The sequence below is a fragment of the Marmota flaviventris genome, chromosome 4 (assembly GCF_047511675.1).
Source record: "Marmota flaviventris isolate mMarFla1 chromosome 4, mMarFla1.hap1, whole genome shotgun sequence".
NCBI lineage: Eukaryota > Metazoa > Chordata > Mammalia > Rodentia > Sciuridae > Marmota > Marmota flaviventris.
The window spans coordinates 129,811,023-129,831,322 of NC_092501.1; the positions used below are offsets into that span (position 1 = coordinate 129,811,023).

At 34.8% G+C, this 20,300-nt stretch overlaps 1 long non-coding RNA gene across 22 annotated transcripts in view; it reads right to left on the reverse strand.

The window, feature by feature from the left end:
* Positions 1-20,300, reverse strand: part of LOC114087342 (uncharacterized) — a 152,288-nt gene that overhangs the window by 107,295 nt on the left and 24,693 nt on the right. Inside the window, exon 1 of one of the 22 annotated variants that reach the window (XR_003581790.3) lies at positions 5,269-6,348. The exons of 19 other annotated variants lie outside the window; for them this stretch is intronic. This is a non-coding gene — a long non-coding RNA (uncharacterized lncRNA). Of the gene's footprint in view, positions 1-5,268; positions 6,349-20,300 lie in introns of those variants that run through there. 2 more of the 22 variants (XR_003581782.3, XR_003581789.3) reach the window with 2 other exon arrangements.

The window sequence follows — 20,300 nt, forward strand, 5'->3', positions numbered from 1 at the left end:
ATCAGAAATATAGTTTGTGTTTCTAAAACTCAAAATCCACACAATTTAAAAAATTACTAAGACATAGGGACAAAAGTTAACTACCTTTTCCCTCAAATCATCAAATGTATTAATAATTATTGAAAGTGCCATTATGTTAAATTTTAGTCTTTTGCCAAACCTAAGCGAATAATAACATTTCCAAACATTTCAATACATTACAGTTTTAACAGATTGAAATTTAGAATTTATTTTAAAAATAAACAAATATTTATAATAGATGGACCACTTCTAGATCACATAGTTTTTAATGTTTCCAAGTATAAATGAGATGTAACAATGTATATAAGTAGTTTTGTGATTTTGTTGCACCTTTCTGAATCTTAATGAGTAAGAGGCAATTTCTACATAGTATTAGAGATAGTTTTCTATATTTGAGTACTCTTAAAAATTAAGGTATCTTAAGTTTAGAAATTATAGAAGGAAAATAGTAAAAACCTAAATGTTAAATTTTAAACAGTGTAATATAAGTTTTTAAATAGTAGTGAAACAAAAAAATACTAGATAATAAGGAACAAAAGAGGTTTGGATATAAAGATAAATTTTGAACCAAATGTGTGTGATTAAAAAAAGGTGATTATTAAAAAAAACTTCAAATAGTAAAACTCAAATCTATTACAGCTTATTATTTATATTTAGAAACAACTATAAGTCTTTTCAGTGCAAACATTCTTTAGTCAAATGACAGATTAAGTAAAAGTGTATTAAATTTCTCATAACTCAATACGAAATAATTAAGTATAAAACTCCAATATGTATGTATGTATTTAATATATTGATTCCATTGTTTGAAACTTCTTTTTCTAAAAGGAAGAGCCTTTAAATCATTTCTAATTCAGGAAAAACAAAAACAAAAAAAATCCTAGCCCCTTCCCATATCCCCTACCACAGTCATTTATACAAGCAAACAATCAGGTGATATATTCACAAATATTAGTAATATGATATTCTAAAATTAATGTTGTGACTTTTATTAAGACAACCACTTTAAAATTCATTTAATACTGTTACCTGTTACTTCTTAAAATTAAATTCTCAATCTCACTTTCAATACTTATTTGAAATACAGTAGTATTTTATTACTGATTTCCTCTGGCCTTATGAGATTTGGGGCAACAAAATTTTAAAAAGTCGTAAGTTTTAGTTCTACTTATAGGCCAAAATTAGTTGCAAAGCACAAGCCTAAGTTTGCTCAATTTAACAAAAAAAAAAAAAAAAAAAAGACAAAACTATATCTATATTTTGATAATTCTTTCTAAGATGTATGTTCTAGTTATAATTAGACCAATAACCTGTTTCTCCTAAAAGGGGTTAAAAAGAAATCAATGTGGGAATTAAATGTCATTAAACAAAAGAAAAAAAAAAAAAAAGCAAGAGCCATTTTGGGTCAGTACTATTTTAAAATTAGAGACAAATTTACAATGTAATTGGTGAAAGCTTATGTGTCATATATCAGAAATACCTAATATCTCTGGGAAATTTTTTTCTTTTTGTAAACCAAAATCAACTGACCAATATTTTTGGATTGAAGTATTTTGTGACATTATGAATAGTTACTGAATACTAATAAATAAATAAATAAATAAGACTTCATAAAACAAAACATAATACACAAAACATGACAGAAACAAGGGATCCAAAATATTACAACTACTTTGCAATTTTCATCCTTACATGTCAATCCTGATAAACATTAAAACTGATATTAATCTGATTAGAAAACATGTAGTGTTACATACAAATACCTGAGGCTACATTTTGTAAACACACAATGAAGACAAATTAACAGCATTAAAAAAAAAAAAAGTCTAAAGTTAGACTTTTACTTGAATTTTTAAAAAACAGTATATAAATGGCAAATAAATGAAACAGGAAGGCTGGTACCTTTTCTTGTTCCCTTCTCCCCACAGTATGTAAATCTAGTATTGAAAAATAGATGAGCTATTGTAGCAGTACCATTTTCTATCATTTTTTCCTATGGTAACAAATGATTTTTGTATTTCTTACAATAGCGCACGCACACACACAGAACTATCTTTTTATAGAGAAAAGGGATAACTGCATATAAACATTAAAAATACATACCAGTTGGAACTCATACGTACATGTTCACAAATCTAAAACTAAAATCTTCCTCTTATCTAACATCACAAGAAGGGAAAATACTTCAAAGGCTGTGAATTTTAGTTAGGCACTAGTGTGTTCTAAAGCTTTAAGTATTTTAAAGAAAAGAATCCATCACTTATTTTAAAATCAAACAAAACAATCTTTCACTCATCATCCTCAAAATAAACAAAATCCCATAAACCAAATCACTAAAAAAATTAAGTGGCTAAACTTAATCAGACTGATGGAATTTAAAACCTCCCCCCACCCCAAAACACTCTACCAGTCACAATATTTGAATGAAAATTAAAATAAAAAAGCAGTAAAAAGTAAAACCTACCAGTCCTGGGTGATATAATTATATTTAAAACAGAAATGACATCTACAATTTCATTAAATCCAATTTTATAGAGGATGATTAATTCTTTTTATGAAATTTTCATGAAATGATCCAAAATAAACAGCTTTGAAAAAAGGTAATGAATATGGATGCATTCAGTTATCACAATTATTAATAGCATGATCAGTAAACTCAGCTACACCACTTATTAATGTAAATTATATTTAAAGTCCTACAGAGATTTGTCATGTTTTCATTTTAATATTTTCTAACAATACATATTTTGAAAATGCAAACTCTAAATTTCAACTACTATTCATAAAATTATATAAATGTCTGTTAAATTTTTTTTAATTCTCTTTAAAAACATCTACAATTGTTTATCAGCAAGTGTATTGCTTTTCTTTGAAAAACCACACAGACTCTTATCAAGATGCAATTAAATGGAATGACAAGTTTGGTAATAAATAGAAATATGTTGATGGCTGCCTCCAGCAACATTAAACAAAATCAACTGAAAACCAACCAAATAAAAACAACCACACTGCTGCATATATTTCTTTGTAATGAATTTATCAATGGAATGCAATAACATACGCACCTGTACATACTTACCTGTTGTATTATCTAACTTAAGAAACATTAATGTCTTATAAATTAAAAATTTAAGTCTTCTACAATGGCTGGATTAGCTAAACATATATATATATATATTAAAACAGAAGTTAAAAGTTTTAAAAATATAGCCAATTCTTATGGGAAATGTGGAAAAGATCATGTAGCATTTTAAAAAAATTAGTTTTTTCATCAAAATAAAAGAAACGATTCTCCCGTCATCTGCATCCAACAATTACAAGTAGTTTAACATGAAACTTTTTTATCAAAAGAAAAAAAAAACCCCAACACCACAAAAACCTAAATCCTTCACTCAGTTTTTAACCAATAAAAAACAGGGGCAAATATATGTCTTGCAATTTCTGTCAGCAGAAATTCAGTTTTGCGAAAATAGCCTCTTCAGTTTTACTTTTCATATACATTTCAGAGCCATCAGAAAGCCTTTATGGGAAAAGAAAATATTAAACACCAATTTTTATTTAAATTCCCCGTTTTAACGTTTTGTAAGTATTTCCATGGTTCTCCAACTAAAAGTATAATTTTTCAGTAGGTCGAGAATTATAATCCAGAGTTCAATATTCAAACCCCCCAGTCTCGCTTCCTTCCAGCCAATCAGGGGATAAGAAGTCGGGTGTTTGGGGAGCTCCGTTTAACAGTTTGAAAAACATCACATTGCTCTATCCTATTCTCCAAATGGAAAGGTTCTAAGTGAGGGCGGGTCCCTAGTCTTCATTGAAATATACGAAATCAATCGTTCTATTAATTACAAAGGGGAAAACTTTAGGCTGGCAGTCCTAAAGTGACCCTGCGGTTCCCAGGAAGTTTTATTCCTCTTTGCAAATAACTGAATAGCTGCTACAAAAATCATCTCCAGAATATTTGCAACCCAGTGCGGCGCGCCCCACACGCAAAACATCACACAAGCAAAGGGTTAATCTAAGTGTGCCTCATTGTGGAAAAGGAATTCAAGATCTAATAGAATTTTTACAGAAGTTATTATCTCTAAAGTATTAATAAAGTTAAAGCCGTCAATGGCTTGCTTTATTTAAGAGTTGTCGACTAGAGGTTGATAAAAACAAATACATAAGGTGGGGGGGGGGGGGAACAGTGAAGGGAAAGACCAACAACCCCTCTCTCCTCCGCCTCAGTTCCCAAGAAAAGGTGGGGATTGCAAAATTACCGTTAAGTTGCCCTGGTAAAGAGTTTTCCGGAGAATACCAGCATGGTTTCACAGATTGCTTTTCCCCCCTTCGGATGTTTCAAGGACTGGAGAAGGAAAAAGTCTTCTAATAAGAGTGCGACTTAGAGAAGGAAATAGTCAGGAGAAGGAAATTGCTAGCTCGCAGCCCCATCTTTCATCTCACCCCGAACACCCCTCCCCCTCGAGGAAGGACAACGTCGCGAGAGTAAATAACAAAAATCCGAGCCATAAGCGAAAGTCCCAGCATCTTTGCTAGGAGCCCGCTACCACCTCCGAAGCCTGCCCCGAACGCCCGGAGCCCCGCTCGCGAGCTCGGGGCGCGGCAGTCCGACCCCTCTCTAAAAAGACCGCACCAGGACGCCGCGCGGGGGGAGCGCGGCCCGGGCTGACTCCTTCCTAGGGCACCTCACGTTTAAGCGTCAAAAGACAACAACTTGCATGGCTGGGTGCCGAGGACTAGGTGGGGGCACTATGGGCCACCACCCACCGGACGCACCCGTACTCTGGGTCTTGAATTTTCCGTCGACTCAAGTTTCTCGTTAGAAGACGGCTTTCAGCGGACAGGGAAAACTACGAGAAAAAGGCGGCTTGGTTCGGAAACGGGGGAGGGGCGCGCATCCCCTCCTGTCAAGGAGTCGCGGCCCTGCCGAGACCCCGCGGCGCCCTGTCCCCGGCCCCGGGCGGGGGGTCTTGCTGACAGGTCCGCTGGGCGGCGGCTGCTCGGCCGCAGCCGTCCCGGTCCCGCTCAAACTACAGCTCCCCTCCCCCCAGCTCCGTCTTACCGCGCTCCCGCCACATTCCGCCGCCACCGCCCACTCGCAGGCGCCCAAGTCACCCAAAATCCTATCTCCTGGAATTTTTCGCGTTTAAAGTGAAGGTTAACCCAGCGCCCACTCCCTGGACTCCTCAACGCCTGCCGGTCCCACCACTGCCACCTTCCGAGTCCCGTTCTACTTCAAGCTCTTACCCACTGCGTCAACCCTGGCGAAGCTTCGCGGATTGTCTTTTGCTCCAAGTTATTTTTGGTGATTTTTTTTTTTTTAGTGGTTTTTCAGCGGAGCGCTAGTGGCACTATACTCTCAGACAGGTTATCCCGTCTCTCCCGCTAGATTGATGAGATCAGGCATCACTCGAAAATGGCGCCGAAAGCGCTGAGGCTCTTCATTCAAATTCGTTAGAGCCAACCCCGCCGCCCCGGGGCATGCCGGGAACGCGGGCTGCCTCCACAGCTGTCAATACCACCTCTAACCCCCCCTGTTGTCCCGACATTTGCGCATGCGTAAACTCCTACCCTCATCCCCTCCCATACACACACCTTGTACATGCGCAGACGCACGGTTGTTCGCAGCTCACACTTAGCTTCCTCGGCTGCCGTTCTCTTGCTGCTTTTCTTGCGCGTGCGTGCAGCGCCTTTGTACGGCCGTGGACTTGAGTAACCTTACAGACTGGGCCCGAGAGTCCACAGATGCTTGTCAGGAGACAGGCAGTCAGTCTACCGTTGGAGGTAAACAAATTAGGGTCCAGCTTAGGCTAAAAGAAAAACGTCTTGCTAAACTACGGACAACGGAATGTGCCTCTTGAGATCATGTGTTGGATACACGTGTACTTAAAACAGCCCCGTCGCTGTGTAGAGCTCTTGAAGTACGCCAGAGCTTTATCAGAGCTATTGCACTTAAGCCTCGGGACAGCCTTACGAGGTAGGAACTGATATTATTCTCGGCTAAGACCAGGAAACCAATGATTGGGAACGTTAAATAATCTGCCCGAGGTAGCACAGGTACCAAACACGTGGCTGAGTCCGCGTCTGTCAGATTCTGGAACTCGGGCCACTTAGCACTGTAGGATCCAATCTGAGTACGCAGGAGGCGTGGTTTTCCGTCCCTTGTGGTGTGTGTGTGTGTGCGCGCGCACGCCCCAGCCTGGAGTTAATGATTACTTAAGTTTGCTAGAGCCCTTCATCCGTCCTAGGGTGCTTGTTACTAAGCCATTTTCATCGAATCCAGTTTTTCTTACCGCCTTACTTGTCCTTAGACTTTCAGTTCTGTTTTGGAGATAGGAATGAGCAGTCTTTGGATGTCATTTAGGATGATGTTTTTATAATGGCGTGGTAAATTATTGAATCCAGCAGAGACGGTTCCCGTTGTGCAACGCAACGCAGAAAAAAAAAAAAAAAAGTAGTAACAGTCACCACGTATTGACTGTACTCCTTACTGTGCTGAAAAAACGCTTTCTGGATTAAGCTCCTTTATTGCTTACAACAGCCCTATGAAGTAGATATTATCTTCATTTTGCAGATTATGACATACGCTTATATTAAGAAATCTGCCCCAAAGTCTTACAACTAAGTAGAAGTAAAGACTCATGCAAACCTGTGTCCATCTTCAAAAACTGGACGCTATGATAGGACAATAAATGATACTAAAATTGTCAATATTTTAATACCTTCCTTAAAAAAATCTCATCTAATCATTTTCTTGGGAGATTTATCATACTTGACATTAAGCTGGTTAAGATGAAACAAAACCAACTAACTGTTCTTAAGATTGTATTTTAAGATTATTGTTGATTGCTTACTTTTTCCTTAATCACAAAGTGGATTGATTTTTTTTTTTTTTTTGAGACAAGGACTACCATATCGTCCAGGTTGGCCTCAAATTTAGGATCTTCTTGCTTAGCCTCACAAGTAGCTGGGATTACAGTACTGGGCCATGGTACTCAGCTCCCAAAATGGATTTTCTAAGGAATCCAGCAGTCTAAAATCTGGGATATTAACTATTTTGTCCCAGTTTTTGTTGTAAGACAATTCGAGATGAACTATAACCGAGTACAAAAACACATATCCCATTATTGTCAGGGTTGAATAAGATAATGAGTATGACTATCTGAAGTACAAAGACGTAAGGAAATGGGAGAAGGCTAGCATGGTTTGTATTATTGAGGTATAATTGGAAAAAGAAATGGCTTTTAGCATTTTCAAATTATCAACAATTAACATGGCAGAGTATATTTGTCTTATATCTCTCTGACACTTTTATGAACTATTTAAGTGGATCAAATCTGAAGCCAAACTTCCTGAGTTTGAATCTCCATTTTGCACCTTTTGTAGAGGTGGCTTTCATATTTAAGTCTCATTTTATTTAAAATATTATTTAATAAACCAGAAATCTTCCACTAAAGCTTCTTGATTTGCTAAAATAGGAGGAAACAAAAGCAACAGTTCCTGTGCTTGAACAAAAAGTCCAACTGGAAAAAAAAAAAAAAAGATCTTTCCAAAGCTAAGAATTTTATGTTTGACCACAAGGGGGTGCAAATTCCTGAGTTAAATCTCAACAGGGGGGGGAAAAAGGGAGGGGGGGAGCCTTTTACTTCAGACTATTAAACTCATGGGTAAAAAATTAGTAAGGATTATCTGCCCAGAATTTTAAAACTCCAAAAAATTATATACTTTATGAGAAGAAAGAACTCTGTAAGCTTAAGTTTTCAGCATTCTTTCTTCAATACAGTAAGAGTTAATCAATCATCTCTTCTCTACCCCTTTCTGCCCTCTCAGTTTGTGTCTCTGCATATGCTTCTTGTCATAAGAACTGAAGTCATAGTTTAAAATCCGGGGCTTTAATTCTGCAAACTGGATTGCAATCACCAGCAAATGAATGGTAAATATGGGTAGTGTGGAGAATAGAAGTCTTCAATTTCTGTACTCCCCACTCCCTACTATTTTCTAATACGTAGAATACAACTGATGGAATGTTAGCTTCAACATATTAACTTATTTGGATAAAACTGTGAAAGCTGTAGGTCTGTTCATTTTTTAATATTTATTTTTTAGTTTTAGGTGGATACAATATCTTTATTTTATTTTTATGTGGTGCTGAGGATTGAACCCAATGCCTCATGCATGCTAGGCAAGCACTGTACCACTGAACCACAACCCCAGCCCAGTCTGTTCATTTTTTTTTAAAATGGATACCCTTAAAAGAAGAAAACAGTCATATATAAATAAAAAATAAAAGAAGAAAACATTCTGAAAAATAACTTGAAAACAATACATACTAGTGAGCATTTTGAAAACAATCTGTTTAGCAGAATTTTTAATCCTTTTACTTTCATGTTGGTCTTGTTTCTCTGAAGTGGACTCATTTTTTAAACTTTTTACATTGGTAATAATTTCAAATTTTCAAAAAATTTCCAAAAATAAAAATAATTTAAAAAATCTATATAATTTGCTTGCTTTTATACATGGGTGAGTTCTTTCTTTTCATATATATGTAATTTTATATCACATTTTTTCCTCAACCATTTTCCATTAGGCTATAAGATTCTGGCCCCTCACCCCTTCATAAATTTACACTGAAACAATACTTTATTATCCATATTCCAATTTGATAAGTTGATCCTTTATAGCATATCCCCCTCCTTTACTGGATCCAGTCTTATGTCAGGTTCTGCACCCAGTGGTCATATCTCTTTAGCCTCCTTTTCTTTATGAAACTTTCATCCTTTGATTCATTGTCTTTTATGACCTTGACATATTTGAAGAAAATTAACTTATTTAGAACATTTAACTTAATATTCAGCTTCTCCCTCTACTCTCTTTTTAGTTGAATGTTCCTCATTTTGTGTTTGATGTTTCCTCATGACTGGATTGAAATTATGCATTCTCATCTGGACTATTGCATAGGTAATATTGTCTCCTTCTCTGAGTATCACATTTGGAACCACATGATATCCATCTGACTTTCAGTGATGATCTTAATTTTGATCACTTCATCAGTATGGGATTTGAATTTTTCATTGTGTAGTTACTTTTTTTTTTTTTTACTTACTGGCAGTAAATAAGCAATTTGTGGGAGAGATTTGTGATGTTATATCCTGATCCTCATCAAAATCTTCCATAATATTTAGCATCCATTATTGCTGATATAATTTTACCATGATGGTTACAAAATAACTGAGCAAATTTTAGTATTGCCTCCTCATTTGCAGCCCGCGACATTCTATTTGCAAGTAGAGTTCTTCTTTATTTATTTATTTACCTATTTATTATCTACATGAACTTATGAATTCCTATGTCTTCCCATTTCTGTGTTTGGTTATTCTTGTTTGTGCCATCTCTGTTTATATGTGCATATTTATGTACAAAATTTTTTTGAGCTGGCTGCGTGGCCCAAGCCTATAATCCTGGTGGCTCAGGAGACTGAGACAGGAGGATCACAAGTTCAAAGCCAGCCTCAGCTAAATATAAATGCATGCTAAATATAATGGAAGATTTTGATGAGTATAGGGATATAATATCAAAAAATGTTTTTGAGCCACTTGAGGGTAAGATACCTATATCATGGTCTTTCATTCTAATATAACTGTGTGTTTAGTTATTTTGATGTTCAAGTTTTCTTAAATTTAGCTAGTAGAAGTTCTTTCTCCTTTGACTTTTTGACATATCCACACCATTTTTTAGAGCACTTCCTTACTTTCTGGTATTAAAAAATATTCTACATTTATTTTGTACTTATCCTACCTCGGTCCTAGAATTAGCCTTTTTTCTAAGGAGTTCCGTTTCCTGTTAGTGGAAAATAATATTAGGGACCAGAACTAGGTGTGTTCATTGCTATACTGAGGTGTCTTTGCTTCTTGGACCTTTTGGGACACAGAGCTAAAAATATATACATGTACGTGTACATGCATACAAATATACATATACAAGTATATATAATTAGTTCATGACACAGATTAAATTAATTAATTTTACTTGTGGTACAGGGAATTGAAGGCAAGGGTATCTATCACTGAGCTACATCCTATCCCTTTTAAACAAAAATTCATTTTGAGACAGGGTATCACTAAGTTGCCAGGTTGGCCTTAAACTTGTGATCCTCCTGCCTCAGCCTCCCAAATCACTGGGATTACAGGTGTTTGTTAGTGTACCAGGCTAATTTTTAATTATTTTAATTGCAATTAAGAAGATATATCAATAATATATAAAGTTCTGAGTAAAGGAAATAACAATCCATACATTTTTCATGTTCCCTTTTAGTAAATGTCTAATCATTTAATTTTGTAGAATCATAGTATGACATAATTTTTTTAACCTTTTTTCATTTCACATAGCAAATATTTGAATTACATCATTTCCACAATCTTCATTTATATTGCTGTGCTACATATCATTCAGCAGATTCTACCATTCTTCTATTCCTGTTTTTTTTTCCATTTTTTGCTACCATAACTAATTCTGATGTGAACATTTGTGCATATCTTTTTTTTAATTTAGATTCTTATCAAATGATTGGAAGATTTCCCAGAAGTACAAATATTCTTTCTCAAAAGATTGGTATGTGTTTATGGGTTTTAATATATCTTGCCATGCAAAATTAATCAAACATTTACCAAAGTCCATACCAGAATTAGATATAGATATGAAAATATATAGTTTCTTTTAGCAAGGAGCTGAATGTCTAATGAAAGAAAGATTTTTCTAAAAAATTATACTTCAATAAATATAAAGGAAGACCATTTAGCCCAGGTTAGAAATAGGTAGCTCGAGAGGAAGTTTTTATAGAGGAGGTGACAGTTGTTCTGTGTCTTGAAGGACACCTCAGCAGAGCCTTAAAGGATTGAAATTAGTTATCCTAGTTATAGAAGAGAAATAAGTAGGCCAAAGAAAGCATTTTAAGCAGAATCACTGGAATGTTAGGAAAAAGGGCAGATAGAGAGAACCTGGCATGTTTAAGAAAATCAGGTAGTTTGCTGTGATGTATAGCCTATAATTGAGGAAGCTCAGCCTGCTCAAGTGGATAGAAGTCAAACCATGAAGAGCTTTCTGACCCACCTTTATATTGATGCAACTGGAAAATCTTAAACCAATCCATGATATGACTTGATTGTATTTTAGGAATTCATTTAATGAGGATATTAGCAAATAGATTAGAAAATGTGGGAGAGGTGGTAGGGAGTCTTTTGGAAGCTATTATAGTATCCAGGCAAGAAATAATGAGTACATGAACTAGAAAAAGTAGCAAGTGAATGAAATGAGGTATAAAAGAGATTGGATTTATTTATTCAGTACTCATGTAAGTATTCTCACGTTAACTTTTTAGCACCTAATCTGTGCCTGTATACTGTAGTCTTTGCTAGGCACTGAGAATGTGGGGTGAATAAAACAGCCATAGTTTCTTCTCTATAGTCCAGTCTCATTAAAGAGACATATTAAATTAATTAATAATAATACCAATTACAAGTAACAGAAAAATACAAGATGCTGTGAAAGCATACACCTAACACTAGATATTTAAATAAGGCCTTCTTAAAGTGGGATGGCTAAGCACAGACTTGAAAGGACAAAGAGGAATTGGCTTGGCCAAAAAGGGAGGAAGAACATCCCAGGCAAAGGAAGAGGCCATATGTTAATGTCCTAAGCAGGAAAGGCCAGTAAGTTCAATATCTATATTGCTGGAAAAGAGTAAGGAAGGATGGAAAAAGTTGGAGGTAAGACTAAAGAGGCTTAGGACCCTTTCTATATGGATAGCCTTTCAATATGGATATGGTATAATAGCATGATTCCTAGATTTCTATTGTGGGCAGCTGAGCTAGTTGGCTGATGGTAACATTGACTGAGAGAGAAAGAAAATAGAACTATGGGGCATGCCTGTAAATTCAGTGACTCGGGAGTCACAGGTAGGAGGACTGCATGTTTGAGGCCAGCCTCAGCTATTTAGCAACACCCTAAGCAATTTGGCGAGATCCTGTCTTAAAATGAAAAATAAAAAGGGCTGGGGTGTAGCTCAGTTGTAGAGCATCATTGAATTTAATCCCCAGTACAAAAAAGAAGAGAGAAGAAAAAAGAAAAGTTTGGTTAATTTTGATATGTGACATACTGATTTTGAGATGCTTGTGGGCCAAGTGTATCTTTACATTCCCACCTTAAAGAAAACTGGAGTTTCAGATTAGAAGTTTGGAATTTAGGGAAAAGGCCTAGTTTACATGGTATCTATAGATTTAGTAGTTGACTGATTATAGGTGGTAGTTTACATGATGTGTTTAGTAAATGAGATCACTGAGGAATGTATGTAGAATGATTGAAAAGGCTCCACACAGAATCCTGGTAAACATTACTTGGTGGCCCCCCAAATATTTGTAATATATATATATATATACAGAAAAAAGTTTCACTATAAATAAAAAGATACCTGAATAAAAAGAAACTAAAATATATTTGCAATATATACTGCAGGTAAAGGTTCAATAACCTCAATATATAAAGAGATAAGTCTGTGAGAAAGAAAAGAATGGCTTTGTATTTAGTTAATGAGAAGAAAAATAAATTATAATCAAACCCATAATTAATTAGTATTTAAAAAGATATAATCTCAAAATGAATGTAAAGAAGAGATATGTAAAGTTTTCATCATCTCATCTCATTGTTACTGAATTACTTTTAAAAATTAACAGTTGAGGGGCTGGGGTTGTGGCTCAGCAGTAGAACGCTTGCCTAGCATGGGTGAGGCCCTGGGTTTGATCCCCAAAACCACATAAAAATAAATAGTTAAATAAATAAAAATAAATAAAGGTATTGTGTCCAACTACAACTAAAAAAATGAATATTTAAAAAAAATTAACAGTTGAAAACATGTATTAATAAAAGATTGATGGATTACACAATTCTTACATATCTATTTTTAAAACATTTTTTTGTGGCATGAATAATTAGATTCCATTTGCTGGTGTGACTTGAGAGTTTGCAGACTAAGAGAACTAAGTCACAGAACGAAAGAGGTGAAGGTTCCAATTGGTTGACCATTGAGTATCCAAAAATAAGCAAAACCAACTAAGTTGTGATGAAAGCTACCTACAATCTTGGCAATAAATTTTAAAAAATAGGTTATTTGTAATTTTAATATGAGAGATGTGGGCAAGATCATCCCATTTGGGAAGCTCTGAATGGTAGGTAAATCAGTGCCTGTGATGCAATTCTAACATGCTTGGGATGACAGTTTTTACCAGGGGGTTATAGTTTTTAATCCAAGGAATATATAAAATTACAGAACTGATTTTGTATTCTATACTCTTTATTTTTGTAGCCTATACTATTACCATGTTAGCATTAGGCTTAGGAATGATCTGTGTATGTTAAATTATGATGGTTAAGAAAACTGGACCTATCATAGGATATATTTATCAGATTAGTCTTAAAAGATAGAGAATCTTAATGATGCTTATGAAGACTATCTGGGCTTTTAAAAGAATTTAAGATTCTCTGAAAGTATACTAGATTTAGAATTTAAGTACTCAGAGATATTGCTTATTAATCAAACATTAAGTACTTAAGAAAATAGAATTTGTCAATGCAGTCTAAGGCAGTTTAAAAACATAAAAAGTCCTCTTGAAGAGCTTATTATTAAAATTTACAAATAATAGACAAATTTGCAAGTTGAATTTAAGAGCTAAGGAAAGAGCTAGGCAGTGATGGCACATGCCTGTAGTCCTAGGTATTGGGGAGGCTGAGGCAGGAGGATCCCAAGTTCCAAGCCACCTTTAGTAATTTACTGAGGCCCTAAGCAACTTAGTGGGACCCTATCTCAAAATGAAAATTAAAAAAGGGGTAGGGATTTGGCTCAATGGTTAAAGTGACCCTGGGTTCAATCCCTAGTACCAAAAAAAAGAAGTTTTTTTTTTTTTTTTTGGCAGTGCTGGGGATTGAACTCAGGGCTTCACACATACTAGGCAAGTACTTTTACACTGAGCCACATCCTCAGCCCAAGACAAGTTTTTTAGTTCATAATTTTTATCAAAATTTAAGTGACCCCGGGGTTGGTGCTGTGGCTCAGCAATAGTGCACTTGCCTGGCATGTGTGAGGCACTGGGTTTGATTCTCAGCACCGCATATAAATAAATAAAATAAAGGTCTATCAAAAACTACAAAAATATTAAAAAAAAATTAAGTGACCCCAAGCTGAACATAGTGACACACATTTGTAATCCCATCTATTCAAGAACTAAGGCAGGAGGATTGAAAGTTCAAGACCAGTCTAGGCAATTTAGTGAGACCCTGTCTCAAGATAAAAAAGGAGTTGGACCTGGGTGAAGTGGCACAGGCCTGTAATCCCAGTGGCTACGGAGACTGAGGTAGGAGGATAACAAGTTGAAATCCAGCCTCAGCAATGGTGAGGCCCTAAGCAGCTCAGTGAGACCCTGTCTCTAAATAAAATACAAAATAGGGCTGGGGATGTGGCTCAGTGTTTGGGTGTTCCTGACTTCAATCCCCAGTACTGTCCTACCCCCCAAAAAAGAAGTTGGAGTTGTAGCTCAGTGGTAAAGTACCCTTAGGTTCAATCCTCAGTAGTGCCAAAAAAAAAAAAAAAAAAAAAGTGACCCCCGCATAGTATTTTCTATACAGAAAGGCTACCCTTAAAGACCAAAAAGAAAAAAGACACAAAAACAATAACAAAAAGCTGGACCACTTCACATTTATGGTATTCTTATAAGAACTAGTGGTAATATAAAACAGCTTTTGTGGAAAGTAAAAAGGGTTATGAAAATATTCAAGTCTTGCCTGCCAGAAATTCTAATTTTAGAAATCTGATTTAGGTGAAATAAATCCAGAATATGGAGAAAGACCTGTGTAGGGGTTAGGCAGGAATAGGCCCATTCCAGCATTAAATATAATAGCCAAAAAATTGGGGTTATATAGAAAGGCACAAGGGGAGTGAAATGTCTAATTGTAGGAAGAATCTATTTTAAATTGTGGAAAATCTACTCCATGTACTATTAGCATCATTAAAAGATGATACACAGTAACATGAAAACTGCTTATAAATGCAAGATATAAAGTATAATTTGGATGATTTTGATTACTTAAAAAAACAAGGAACAATGCAAGAAAAAACTTTCAAGTCATATCAAGGTGTTATTATTAATGTATATGTTAAAGAGCATATCTATAATGTTGCATTAGCCAAACTGTTCTTTTAAGAAACACTGATATTCTATGAGTGAATCCAATGATTCTTTTTTTCTGGGGGAGGGTGGTACTGGGGATTAAATTCAGAGCCACTCAACCACTGAGCCACATCCCCAGCCCTATTTTGTATTTTATTTAGAGACAGGGTCTCACTGAGTTGCTTAGTGCCTCACTTTTGCTGAGGCTGGCTTTGAACTCATGATCCTCCTGTTTCAGCTTCGGGGGCCACTGGGATTTCAGGCATGTGCCACTGGGCCTGGCTCCAATGATTCTTAAACTTTGAAATTTTGTTGAAAGTTATAAACTCTCTCTCTAGAATAATGTGCATATTTGAATATTTTGCATACAGTTTCAGAGACAGATGAGTCCATATGGGTCATGAAGAAAACTAAAGGAAAAATTAATCATAATTATGGTAGGTAGAATAATGGCCTACAGGAAATGTTCAAGGCTCTAGAATCTGAATATGTCATGCTACATGGCAAGAGGGAATTCAGATTGAGAACAGAAGTTAAGGATGCTAGTCTACCTACAAATAGATTATCTTGATTATCTGAGTAGATCCACTGTAATTACAGGGTCTTTTAAGTGTGAAAGAGGGAAGCAAAAGTCAGTGGCTGTGATGAGATGTGAAATAAACTCAACTAGCCATTGCTGTCTTTAAGGGTGGAAAGGGGCCAAGAGCCAAGTGTAAGCTCTACAGAAGCTGAAAAAGGCAAGAAAACTTCTTTTCCTAAGAAAGTTTCTTTTCCTAAGTCTCCTTCAGAAAGGATCACAGTTCTGCATATGCCTTAATTTTAGCTGACTCATTTTTTTAAATATATATTTTTAGCTGTTGATGGACCTTTATTTATTTATTTATATGCGGTATTGAGAATTGGACCCAATGCCTCACACATGTGAGGCAAGTGCTCTACCACTGAGCCAACAACCCCAGCCCCTAGCTAAGACTCATTTTGAACTTCTGACTTTCAATACTATAAGAAAATAAATTTCTGTTGTTTTAAGCCACTAAGTTTATAGTAATCTGTGGTAATTTTATAGCAAGAGGACACTAATACAGTATGTAAACAACCATTTTCTGTGGACTGGTGTGTGGCTGTAGTAGTAATAAGTGCATATTTTACTTTTTAAGATACCACCTAAAGGTCATGAAGGCTCCCCCTCTTGAATGGATTAATGTCCATAAAAATATAAATAAAATAAAATAACATCTAAGTGTTTTTCTATATTTTTTGTTTAACAAATTCATAAAAGTACTTTAAAAAATCTTTTAAAAAGTTCTATAGGGGGAGGGGTGGCTCAGTGGTAGAGCACTTGCCTAGCATGTGCAAGGCCCTGGGTTCGATCCTCAGCACCACATATAAATAAATAAAATAAAAGATCCATTGACAACTAAAAATATATATATATTAAAAAAAAGTTCTATAAAGTGTCAGACATCAAGATGGACAATAAGTATTTAATATACATAGCATCTAGTTTATTACTGAAATTATATATCTATACAACATTTAATGAAATTTATTGGTAGGAATGTTATGAGTTTTTCCTACAGATTTATCCATCTACATTTCCTTTATAAAATGAAAAACTTGAGATTTATTTTAGATAATGACAATTTCTTTTTTTTCCAAATAACTTGGATAATTTCTTTTCACTGTAGATAACTGACACATGAAGATAATAATTACAAAATATATTCCTTAGAGGTTACTCATGGTACATATGTATATGCTTTAATTATTAGCTTAGGAGAACATAGTGTTTATTAACATATTTATTTGTAGTTGGATAGACTTGTTAATGAAAGATCAATACAAATACTTTTTTTAAAGGATATTTACATGGTGAAAAATTTATACATGCATCTGAGAATGTACTTCCATTTTGGGAAATTTATAACTCCAATTTTTAGAAATGCAGATTCCTATATAGCATTTTAAACTCTAATTCTGTTAAGATTATGGGCTTGTTTTGAGATTTTGCCCCCCACCCCGGATGATTTGTCTTGCTTCCATGTTCCTGACCACAAATCAAATTAACTGAAAGTCATTTACAGTAAGTGTAAACTTCTTACCCTCTACCAATAATGATACCTGAAAAGGGATAAATCTATTTGTTTAAAGTTATCTAGTTTTTTAAAATTGGTATGAAAATGCTGGCTTGGATAAAATGAATCCAGTGTTTTGGAACAATGCTTTTAAAACAATGTGAACTTCATAAGAGCTTAATAAAGGGTATTTAGCCTATTCAGGTTTGGAATCTTATAATATTAGGAGTGAAAACATGCCTCTTTCTTATTCCCACCCGTAGTCCAAATGTCTCCTGAAGCTACTAAGAACAAATTTATTCCTATTTGTGATAATTCTTTAAATATAACTTGTTATTTCTAGTCATGATGACATCTGAATCCCAACCCCCCAAATATACTCTAATGTTTTCTTTAATATTTTATTTTTTTAGTTGTTTTATGATTTTAAACCCTTTACCCTCTTGGCTTCCTTCTCCTGGTTATGTTCTAGTTTGTAAAAGTGACATCCAGATGATATGACATATATCATATTGTGGCATGAAGTATACCAAAGCTTGATATTAACTTTTTGTCTTACCTATTAAAATTCTTCTATTTGGGGAGCAATTTTAGATAATAAAAAGAATTAATTAATAATGGAAATGGATCTGCTCTTGGCAACTTATCAAATGAAAACTGAACAGTTAAATTTTATGTTGAATAAAAGCAACTTGTAGTTGGGTGTGGTGACACACACCTATAATCCCAGCGATTTGGAAGGCTGAGGCAGGAGGAACACAAGCTCAAAGTCAGCCTCAGCAACTTAGTAAGGCCCTATCCACCTTAGCAAGACCCTGACTCAAAATAAAAAATAAAAAGCCTGGGAATGTGGCTCAGAGGTTAAGCAACCCTGGGTTCAATTCCCGACACCAAACCAAACCAAAACAAAACAAACCAACCAACCTCCCAAAACAAAAACAAAACTTATAAAATTATATATACCTCATGACTTCCTTTGAGACGTAAGTGACTTGGGATTAAGCCTATCTGGGAAGTTGAGAACAGGGAATCAGGTATTAACATTCATTTCTTATTTATTTTTAATGAACAGAAGTAAAATTGAGGCTCTCTAGGTCTCTCAGTAATATAACTGAGGATATGTGACCAGTTGTATAAGATAGTTAAGCCTTATGCTACATTCTTAATATATAAAATTTATTTCTTACAGAACAAATCTATGGGGAAATAAGAAAATAAATATATCACATTCCCTGTTGGCTAAGAAATGCTTACATGTTTAAAAACAAATTAACCTTTTAAGGCAGCTCTGAAGAAGTAATTTATTTTAAATAGGTGAGCACTTTATAGCTCTTATGGGAATACTTTTTCCTTACTTCTTTTCATCATATAGGATTAAGGCCCTATGTTTTTAATTTAGTCCTTTAATTTTTGCTGTTAACATTTAATTTACTTGATGACCCCATACTGTTAACTTTTTGCTCCAGTGAACTCTGGACAATATATATGGATTGTATAACCTATTTTTTTAAATACTTTTTTTAGTTGTAGATAGACACAATATCTTTATTTATTTATCTTTATGTGGTGCTCACGCATGTAAGTGCCTCACGCATGCAAGGCAAGTGTTCTACCGTTGAGCTACAGCCCCAGCCCTGTATAACCCAATTTTAAAGAAACTTAAAAAATAAGATAGGTCTGATATGAAGCAGAAAATTAAATTAATTTCATAGATATTTAATCAAGGAACTTTCCTTCTTTATTGGAAGATGTATTTTTATAACAGTTTTTTTTTTTTTTTTTTTTTTTTTAGTAATTAGATGTTTATGCTATTGGCAAAACCCAAAGTGGACATGACTTACTTGTTAATACATTTATTGAACTTTAAGACTACTAATATAGTACAATAGATGTGAAACCTTTTTCTAAAAAGAAACTCTTACAGCATGTAACTAAATAGAATTCCTTTAGTACCTTTTTATGCTCAAAGTTTTTTTCTTTTTATATAAAGTTGAAATCATTTAGATGTTAAAAAAAAGCTAGTAGATATGGTTATTAAAATTCAAGGCTTCTTCTAAACCATTTGATGTAAAAAATACTTTGTACAAGCTTTTATTTGCCCTTAAAGCTAAACCCCTAAACTCTCATTTGAACATTTTCCCTTAACTGTCAATACATGTGTATTAAAGAAAACGGGAAAAAACAAACAAAAAAACCAATTAGGAATGATTAGATGGCATTGTTCTGAAGGCCCCTTAACAAACAACATACCTCTTTTCCCATCTCCTTTCTGAATTTACCATGGAAGGCTCCTATTTGTTTTTTCATATTAGCATTACTGAATGTCATCCATTTAGCATTATTGAATTCTGTCCTTTGTTTCTCTTCAGGAAAACTGCATTTTGATATCTTGTGGGATAGAAGGCTCCATCTTTCAGGACATTGGTCAGGCAACACCTCTCTGACTATCTGAGGGTACACTGTTCTTACTCTAAGGGTAGCCATGAGGATGCATTTACTTTAAACATTTTTGGGCTTCTGAATTCTGAGAGTAACACAATTCATATATGTTTCTGTATAAATTTCATGGTTTGCTAATAAGGTAATACTGTTCTGTAATTTAAATTACTTGGGCTGAATGTTGTAAAGTACTCTTACTACTACTACCACTAATTATTATTATTATGGTTGGTGTAGGGGATTGAAGCCAGGCCCTGCAGCATGCTAAGCACATGCTCTACCACTGAGCTACACACTTCTATTACTATTTTTTTTAAAAATGTAAGTATTTTTGTATGACTTTTACACTGATAGTGACAATAATGACCTTTTGGATTAGGCCATTGATGTCTGAGATAGAGATGATACCTAGATGGTCTAGAATGAACCCCCATCCCTCATCTGATTGTAGAGTTCAATGGTGGTATTATTAACTGGGATAGAACAGTGGAGAAAGGAAAGAGGTGGGGAGAAGAGGTGTATATGTTTAAGGGTGGGTTGGAACACTGTGAGG